Raw genomic sequence first — 9,026 nt, forward strand, 5'->3', positions numbered from 1 at the left:
ACCACGCAGTATTCCCTTGTTCTGTTCAAACAACTGCCTCTTGATCTATGTACAGGTTCTGCATGAGCACAATTAAGTGTTCTGGAATGCCCATTCTTCAAAATGTTATTCATAATTTGTTTTGATACACAGAGTCGAATGCCTTTGCATAGTCAATAAAACACAGGTAAACATCTTTCTGGTATTCTTTGCTTTCAGCCAAGATCCATCTGACATCAGCAATGATACCCCTCATTCCGGTTCCTCTTCTGAATCTGGCTTGAATTTCCCTGTTAATATGCCGCTGAACCCCATTTTTGAATGATCTTCAGCAAAATTTTACTTGCGTGTGATATTGACGACATTGAGAACTACTAAGTTGCAACTTATTTTTGATAAATTTTCTTCTAAACAGTTCTTCAAGAATAACTGCCACTTTGTTGTTCTCAAAGTGACCATGCAGTTAGTTGGATGCAACAGAAGGAAGTTTAATTTTTTCCATGTTGTACACAGTGCCCTGAAGATCCTTCAGTGGCTGAGTATCTTGCCAAAGACAAATTTTCTCCATATTCTCCCCCAAGCTCCTTACTTCACAGCTTCATACTAATCATCTCCACACAAATTCATCCATACTGCTGCAAAATTACCCACCTCATATTTGACACCTGACATTTTGAGGCTAAACATTCAGAAGTAACAAAAACTAGGCAGATTCTAATCTCTGAGACAATAGTGGGCTCCAGTGGATTTTCATCAGTCCAGAGGCTGAATGTCCAGGTTGCTGCTCTTCCTCTGGCCACTTGCCTTCTGGCACTTCACTGCCCATTCACACCTCCACCGGAGCCCAGGCAGGAGAAGAAAGTGAAGTTAGAATTCAGGTCTGCCAATTTTGCTCCTTTTTAGATATTGCCCGGTAAAGGACTTGGCCAAGGGCTTAGTAAAATATGCTGAAATGTCTGCATCATTTTAAAAAATAAATTTTCTATGAATTACAGGCATTCATTTACGTTTTATAAATAAGCCACTTGCTCTGACAACCTAGGAGGAATACAGAAGTATCAGGATCCAAAGAAAATGAATCAGGAACCAGAATATGGAGGAAGCTGAAAATTGTATTACTGAATCTGGAAAAGGAAAGTCTCAATGATAACTGTTTTCTTACCTGTAATAGGAAGGAGTCATACTGGATGACAGCTGCAGCTCCTTCCAGGCTGTAATGTTCTACAGTTTGTTGGCCAAATACAAGACTAATTATTATTTGTTCCTGGATGGAGTGGTAATTACGAGGAAGGACCCTGGGTTCCAAAGGCAGGGTTATTTTGTTTTTCTTCCTCTGCCAGGAAACTGCTCTTTCTAAGGTTGCCAAAGCTATTCTAATTTTCACTATGAATTCACCAGCCTCTACCAGGTAAGCACCTACTATGTACTGGCACTATTCTAGGAGCCTGCGATACAAAGATGAGTAAGACCCAGTCTCTTTCACCTTGGAACCCAGAGTCTGGTAAAAACCTTCCCAGTATAACATAATAAATATTTCATTAGAGGTGATGTGTGTATTAAGTGTTATAGCTGCATAAGACAGCAACAACCATCTTTAAGAGGAAACTGAAAAGGTTTCTTCTGACTTTTTTTGTCCGATCTTGAAGGACAAGGTCAGGGTGTTCCAGGCAGAGAAAAGGAGGGAAAGGCCTTCCTTGGAAAGGTGACTAGTGAGGAATGAGAGGAACAGGAGCAGCTTGTATGGCTAAAGTGGGGTGGGAAGTGAGGAGAAAAAATTGACTGAAAAATGAGATTGGAAAAGTTCACTGTAAGGTTTTAAAGGGTCTTATCTAGCTCACTAATTTATTTGGACATAATCTTTAAGGAAAGGATTATCAGTTGGTGGGGGGCAGGGTAATTATTATAAGGAATCCACGTATCCACCAATCATTAGCTGCAGATTGAATTTATCTTGATTTCTGAATATGTATTACTATTGGTGAAATGTACATCAGTGTTACATTTACTAATAAAATAAATTTAAAATTGTTGCAGAAATCAGAGTAGCTTTTGGTATTATGTAATTTCTCAATCAACAGATAATAAGAGCACAGCTATCATGTGGGGAAAAAAAAAAGTTTTTTTTTTTTTATCATGTGGCGGTCCTCAACAGTTTTTGACATGAAAAAGAAGGCTCCATGCAAAAAGGTTTGAGAACTGCTGTTTTAGGTAATAGAGAGCAGCTACACATTTTAGAACAGAAATGTAGGATGATCAGATTGGTGTTTATAAAGATCATTCTAAGAGATTCTGGAGGATGAAAATAAAAATTTATTTATTTTTTTTTTATTTGAGTGGAGTGAAAGGAGAAGCAAGGAAATCAGTTAGGAAGCTGATCAAAGTGAACAATGATTAGGACCTCTGAAGGTGACAGGTGAAGAAAGAGAAGAGAATCAACCCATGAGATGTAGAAAGTAGAAATAAAAGAAGTTGTTGACAGACTGAATATGGAGGAGAGAGGAAAAGGAAGTTGTAAGAATCACTCCTAGGTTTCATGTTCGGACTGTGAAATGGGAATGCAAATATAGGAAATCAGATTGCTGGAGAAGATAATAAGTTGGAGAAGGTTTGGAATATATTTACCTTGAGATGCCTGAGGGACAGAGAAGTGGAACCTACGGTATGAGATGAGAAGTATGAGTCTGGACCCCCTGCAAAAGCAATAGAAGCCGCAGATAAAGATTTGGGAATCACTAGAAAAATCAGAAGGTGTAGCTGAAACCTCAAGACTGAATGACCTTACTCTTGAAAAATTATTGATTGTGAGAAAGGAACTCAGAAAAGAATACAATAGAACATCAAACTCTAGGGGTGCAAAGAAGAAGAGAACTATCAAGGATGACAGAAGATTCAAGAGGATCTTAGAGAATAGTGAGACAGGAAACTCAGGAAGAGGTAGCAAAAGGCAAAATATCATAGAGTTGAATAAGAAGGGACTGGAAAAGGATTCTGAACACCAAGAGACCATTGGTGAATTGTGGTAAGAACATTTTAGGAGAACCAAGTACATAGGGGATTGAGGGCTGAATTGGGAAGGAGGAATGGAGACTAAGAGTATAGGGAAATAAAGGAGAGAAACAGCACAGAACACAGACAGATAGCCAAACAAGGACAATCATTTCAGGACCAAAGAAACTTGAGTTTGTAGGTTTGGGCTAAGGAAAAGTAGCCAAGGGAAAGGAGTGATTAAGATACTAAAAAGAGAGGAGACAATAGAGCAAAGTCTCAGGGGCAATAGAAGGGTCAGATCAAGGCTATCCCTCCTCCTCATGCACCTAGACATACTACTGGTCCTTCCCCTGGATCGCCAAGAATGTCCACTTGTCTATGCCATTGTTCATGCTGCTCTCTCAGCTAGAAATACCTTCACCTGCTTTCTCTGTCTGAATACTTATTTTCACCCTCCAACCCAGATCAAATCTAACCTCCTCTGAGAATCCATCTCTGATTCCACTGTAACTCTCCATCCCTTCCCAAGCAAAGATGAGCCTTGTGTGTACCTTTATTTGTATCACAATTATTGCTTGCTTGCCTGTTTCCCCTAATAGAATATGAACTGTTTAAGGGCAGGAACTTTGTCATGTTCATCTTCGTATCCTAATTGCCTAGCATGTTGCCTGAGTCATAGGAGAAGAAAACTGCTATTGAACATTCACTTTGGGAGAGACTTCAATCCTCACAAAAATTCTGATAGGTAAAATAATCTTCAATTTACAGATGAGGAAGCTGAAGTTCATAGACTCTAAGTAACTTGCTCCAAGCCATACTGTTAAAAGTAATATCAAACAAAAATCAGTTGTGTTTCTATACACCAGCAGTAAGAAATCTGAAAGAAAATTAGAGAAACAATTTCATTTACAATAGCAATTAAGAGAATAAAGTACCTAGGAATAAATCTAACCAAGGACATGAAGGACTTTCACAATCAAAACAATAAAACACTGCTGAAAGAGATTAAAGGAGATTCAAGTGAATCCATGTTCATGGGTTGGAAGAATTAATATTGTTAAGGTGTCAATACGACCCAAAGTGATCTATAGATTTAACACAACCTCGATCAAAACTCCAACACCCTTCTTTACAGAAGTAGAAAAACCAATCCTCAACTTTATATGCAATGACAAGAGGCCCCGAATAGCTAAAACAATTTTGAAAATAAAGAACGAAGTAGATAAAAAAAAAAACTCCCAACCAAAAAAATCCCTGGCCCAGATGGCTTCACTGGAGAATTCTACCAAACATCCAGAGAAGAGCTTACACCAAAACCAAAAACCAAACCAAACCCAGTGCCCTCAAGTTGATTCCAACTCATAGCGACGCTATAGGACAGAGTGGAATTGCCCCACAGAGTTTCCAAGGAGCACCTGGCAGATTTGAACTGCCAATCCTTTGGTTAGCAAGCATAGCACTTAACCACTATGCCACCAGAGTTTCTGAACTTACACCAGTACTACTCAAAATATTTCAGAACATAGAAAAGGAAGTGATACTTCCGAATTCATTCTATGAAGCCAGCATACCCCAATAACAAAACCAGGCAAAGACACCACAAAAAAAGAAAATTATAGACCAATATCTCTCATGAATATAGATGCAAAAATTCTCAGCAAAATTCTAGCCAATAGAGCTCAGCATCATATCAAAAAAATAATATGCCATGACCAAGTAGGATTCATACCAGGTATGCAAGGATGGTTCAACATTAGAAAATCAATCAACGTAATCCATCACATAGATAAAAGGAAAGAAAAGAATCACATGATCATCTCGATCCATGCAGAAAAAAAAAAAATGAAGTAGGAGGACTCACACTTCCTGATTTTAAAACATACCACGCAGCTACAGCAGTCAAAACAGCCTGGTACTGGTATAACAATAGACACATTGAACAATGGAATAGAACTGACAGTCCGGAAACAAATTCACACATCTATGGTCAACTGATTTTTGACAAAGGTGCTAAGTCCATTCAACGGGGAAAAATGAGTGATGCGGGGAAAACTGGATTTCCACATGCAGAAAAATGAAACAGGGCCCATGCCTCACACCACACACAAAAACAAATTCATAATGGATTAAGGACCTAAATGAGAAAACTAAAACCATAAAATTCTTAGAAGAACAAGCAGTGGGTAATGCTGTCAGGCTTAGTGTTCAACAATGGATTATCTAATATAATAACAAAAGCACAAACGACAAAAGACAAAATCAATAAATAGGACCTCATAAAAACTAAAGACGCTCACTCATCAAAAGACTTTATCAAAAAATTGAAAAGACAAGCTGCTGACTAGGAGAATATTTTTGGAAACCATATTTGACAAGAATCTAATAACTAATACATGTATAAAACTTTGACAACAACAAAAAGACAAGTAACCCAATCACAAAATGTGCAAAGGACTTGAATAGACATTTTACCAAACACATGAAAAGATGCTCAGCATCATTAGCCATCAGAAAGATGCAAATCAAAACCACAATGAGATATCATTTCACTCCCACTACGATGGCTAAGATAAAATAACAAATGTTGGCAAGAATGTGGGGAAACTGAAACCCTTATCCCTTGCTGGTGGGAATGCAGAATGGTACAGCCGATGTGGAAAACAGTGCTGCAGTTCCTCAAAAAAGTAGAAATAGAACTACTATAAAAAAAAAAAAAAAGCATTCCTAGGTATATACCCAAAAGACTTGAAAGCAGAGACTCAAAGAGAGACTTGTATACCAATGTTCATTGCAGCACTATTGACAATAGCCAAAAGGTGGAAACAACCTAAATGCCCATCAACAGATGAATGGATAAAATATGGTGTATACATACAACGGAATACTACTCAGCCAGTAGGAGAAATGAAATCTTGATACATGCTAAAGTCTGGATGGAGTGTGAAGACATTATGCTGAGTGAAATAAGCCAATCACAAAAGAACAAATTTTGTATGACCTCATTTATATGAGAAGACAAGAAAAGGAAGATGTATACAGACCAAAGTTTACTAGTGATTGCCAAGGGCAGGAGGAAGGGGGAAAATGGGAGTTAATGTGATGGAAAAATCTCATTGATTCAGGGTACTGCACAGCTGATTATTGTAATTGCTGTCAATAAGTTGTGCTCCTGTATAAAAAAAAAGTGATAACAAAATCATAGCAAATACTTACATCATGCTTGTTCCGTGCCAGGCACTATTCTAAGCACTTTACATGTATTACCTAAATTAATTCTAACAACAGTCCTATGAGGGAGGTCTTATTGTTATCCCTACTATGTAGATAAGTTACTGAGGCCTACTGAGATCAATTCATTGACCTAAAGTCACACATCCTTGAAGTGGTACAGCCAGGATTTGAGTTCAGGCAGACTGGCTCAAGTCCGTGTTCCTGAGCGACAAGAATGGGATCCAAGGCATCTGGCTTCAAAGATCCACTCCCTCCTGCTCCTCATATTGAAAACACTTAATGAGGTTTGAATGAATAGAAATTGTGCCCATCTTTATTTCTTTGTGGATTCAAAATACTACCCAAAAACCAAAACCAAACCCATTGCCATCAAGTTGATTCCAAATCATATACTACAAAAGTTGATTAATGGTTGAGAAATTAATAAAAGGAAATGTGTCCAACTACAAGAGAAAAGATTTGGACTTTGATTGTAGGAATGACTTTTGAGGAGTGATTGTTACAAAAGTGAAGTCATGGGTAACTAATATAGCCTGCTTCATAGTTCGAGGTATACATCTCTTATTTTTCTAAAGAATCACTCAAACCTCTTCATACCATCAGGAAATCCAATTTCTCTTCTGGAGCTTTCGAAGTCCAGCAAAAGGTCTAAGAATTCTAGGCCTACCCAATCCAAAGGGTTGGTTCTGCTTCCAGACACCAGACAGAAAAAATGCAATAACTGATTAGTTTGGGGGCAGCATCTTCTAACTTAGGTATGTGATGTTCCCATCTAATATAAAGCACCCCTACATGGGTTGGGTACATAGCATGCAGTGTGGTCACATACTAAGGACCTCAAGGTTGCTCATCTTTTAAGTTACAACTCATGTGTTTAGCTACTGTTTTTAAACAAGATCCTTGTTCCAGGGTGCCTGGGTCCAGAAAGGAGAGTAGTTTTAACCACACGCTGCCTAGCACCAGACCTGAGCCACAAAGATCTAAATTACAGCTTTGACTGCAGGTCAACACTTCAGCTGTCCCTTTCTCTTGTGGTAAATTCCTCTTTGGTACCTTTGCTGTCATCTTTTAGCAGGGCACCTCAGTATGGACATCTCCATCCACCAAAGATACTAATAATACTGAACTGCGAAAGAGGGGTCAGAGGTTCTTCTTTTTGTCACCTTCTTCACAACACCAGTACTGGAAGGTGCAGACTTTGTCTATCCCAAAAATGCCCTGATTGCCCCTTCTGGATTTACATTTGTCTAATTAAGCAGGATCACTCAAGAGATTGTCCCTGAACAAATTTTTGGTCCAAAGTGATGTGCCAGGTCCATCTAGGAAAAAAAGGCATCCAGGAGTTTCTAAATGTAAATGCAGTACTTTCTTATTGGCACCCTAACATGTGTGATCTCATAAACATTTATAGTAGAAATCTGTCTTTGAAGGTTCTCAAGAACTGTACACTTTTCTCAAGTAGTTCATTTAAATTGCTTAAGCAATTCCTTCAGCCCTTACTTCTGCACTGTGCTTCTTTAGGGACACACTTTTTATGGATATGCTTGGTTATGACAGTCCTCTGGGCATAGCTAGGATAAGCTAGAGCCCAACTGGAAAAGCCAACCAGTGAGAATACCCTGTCCAAGCAGAAGAGACTGGCTAGGGGCCTGTAGTGAGAACAGCAATATCTATTTTAAAGAACTTGATATGCATATGGTCTGTGATTAGCAACTCCCCATTTGCCCCACCACTTTCATTTCTGAATTGAATCTTCAGTAAAAAATTACACTAAATGTGGGGGCATAGGGTGTGTGTGGTGGGGGGGATAGCTGGGAGAGCCAAGATACAAGAGAGGTCCCGGATGCAGTAGAAGCAGGAGATAGGATCTAAGGTTGATGATGACAGAATTATCTCATTTGACATTTGAGTTATATAACTATAAGGAATTATTCCAATTGTCTTCATGATCCATACTCACTATGACGGGCTCTAACTTCTCACTCCTTTACCTTCATTTGAACCCTCATAACCTTCCTATCTTGGACCACCTCATCCTGGCTCTGATCTTCCTCTCAACTTCTCTACCAATGTGCCCTCAGAGATATTTAGTTCATTATGAACAAACTTCTCTTACCCTAAAGTTATTCTCACATTCCCTCAATCGCCTTACACTAACTGAAGATTCCATATCCACTGAGGCCCCTTGAAGGCCTCACATTCTTACATGGTCCTGGTGTCAGTGGGATTCAGACTACTCTTCACTCCCAGGGCCATTGTCAGACCTTTGGCATCCCTTCTTTCTAGATCTCCTGATTCAATACCACTCTTCATTTATTGCTGCTTTGGGTCCTGCTACCCACATCTACCTTCCCCTATGACTTCAGCATCTGTTTCATTCTTCTCTCCATGTCTGACCTCTCCAAACAGCGTCATGATCACCATTGTTAATCTTTGTTGAATACAAAGATTATGCGTTTACTCTGCAAAGTAATTTATGTTGAATTATATAATTTAATTCTCACAATGTACTGTTATTGTCTCTATTTTATAGATGAGGAAGGAGAGGCAAACTTGGCCCAAGATCTCAAAGCTAGTTAGTGGAACCAAGATTTGAACTCTGGGGTCCTGGCAGACATCTGCACATATGTGGACAACTGTTCAGACTTAACAGACCCTCCCCTAATGCCTCAGATCCCCCACATCAGTCATCCCCATGATGTCTATACACTGGACTCCTTACCCTAAGGCATTCTACCCCCTCTGTGATCCTAGCCTCTTGGTCTGCCATCTCCTCCACCACCACCGCCCCCCCTCCAGTTCTTCCTTCAGCCCTATGTTCCCTTATC

Source organism: Elephas maximus, chromosome 2, assembly GCF_024166365.1.
Source record: "Elephas maximus indicus isolate mEleMax1 chromosome 2, mEleMax1 primary haplotype, whole genome shotgun sequence".
In the NCBI taxonomy this organism is placed as follows: Eukaryota; Metazoa; Chordata; class Mammalia; order Proboscidea; family Elephantidae; genus Elephas; species Elephas maximus.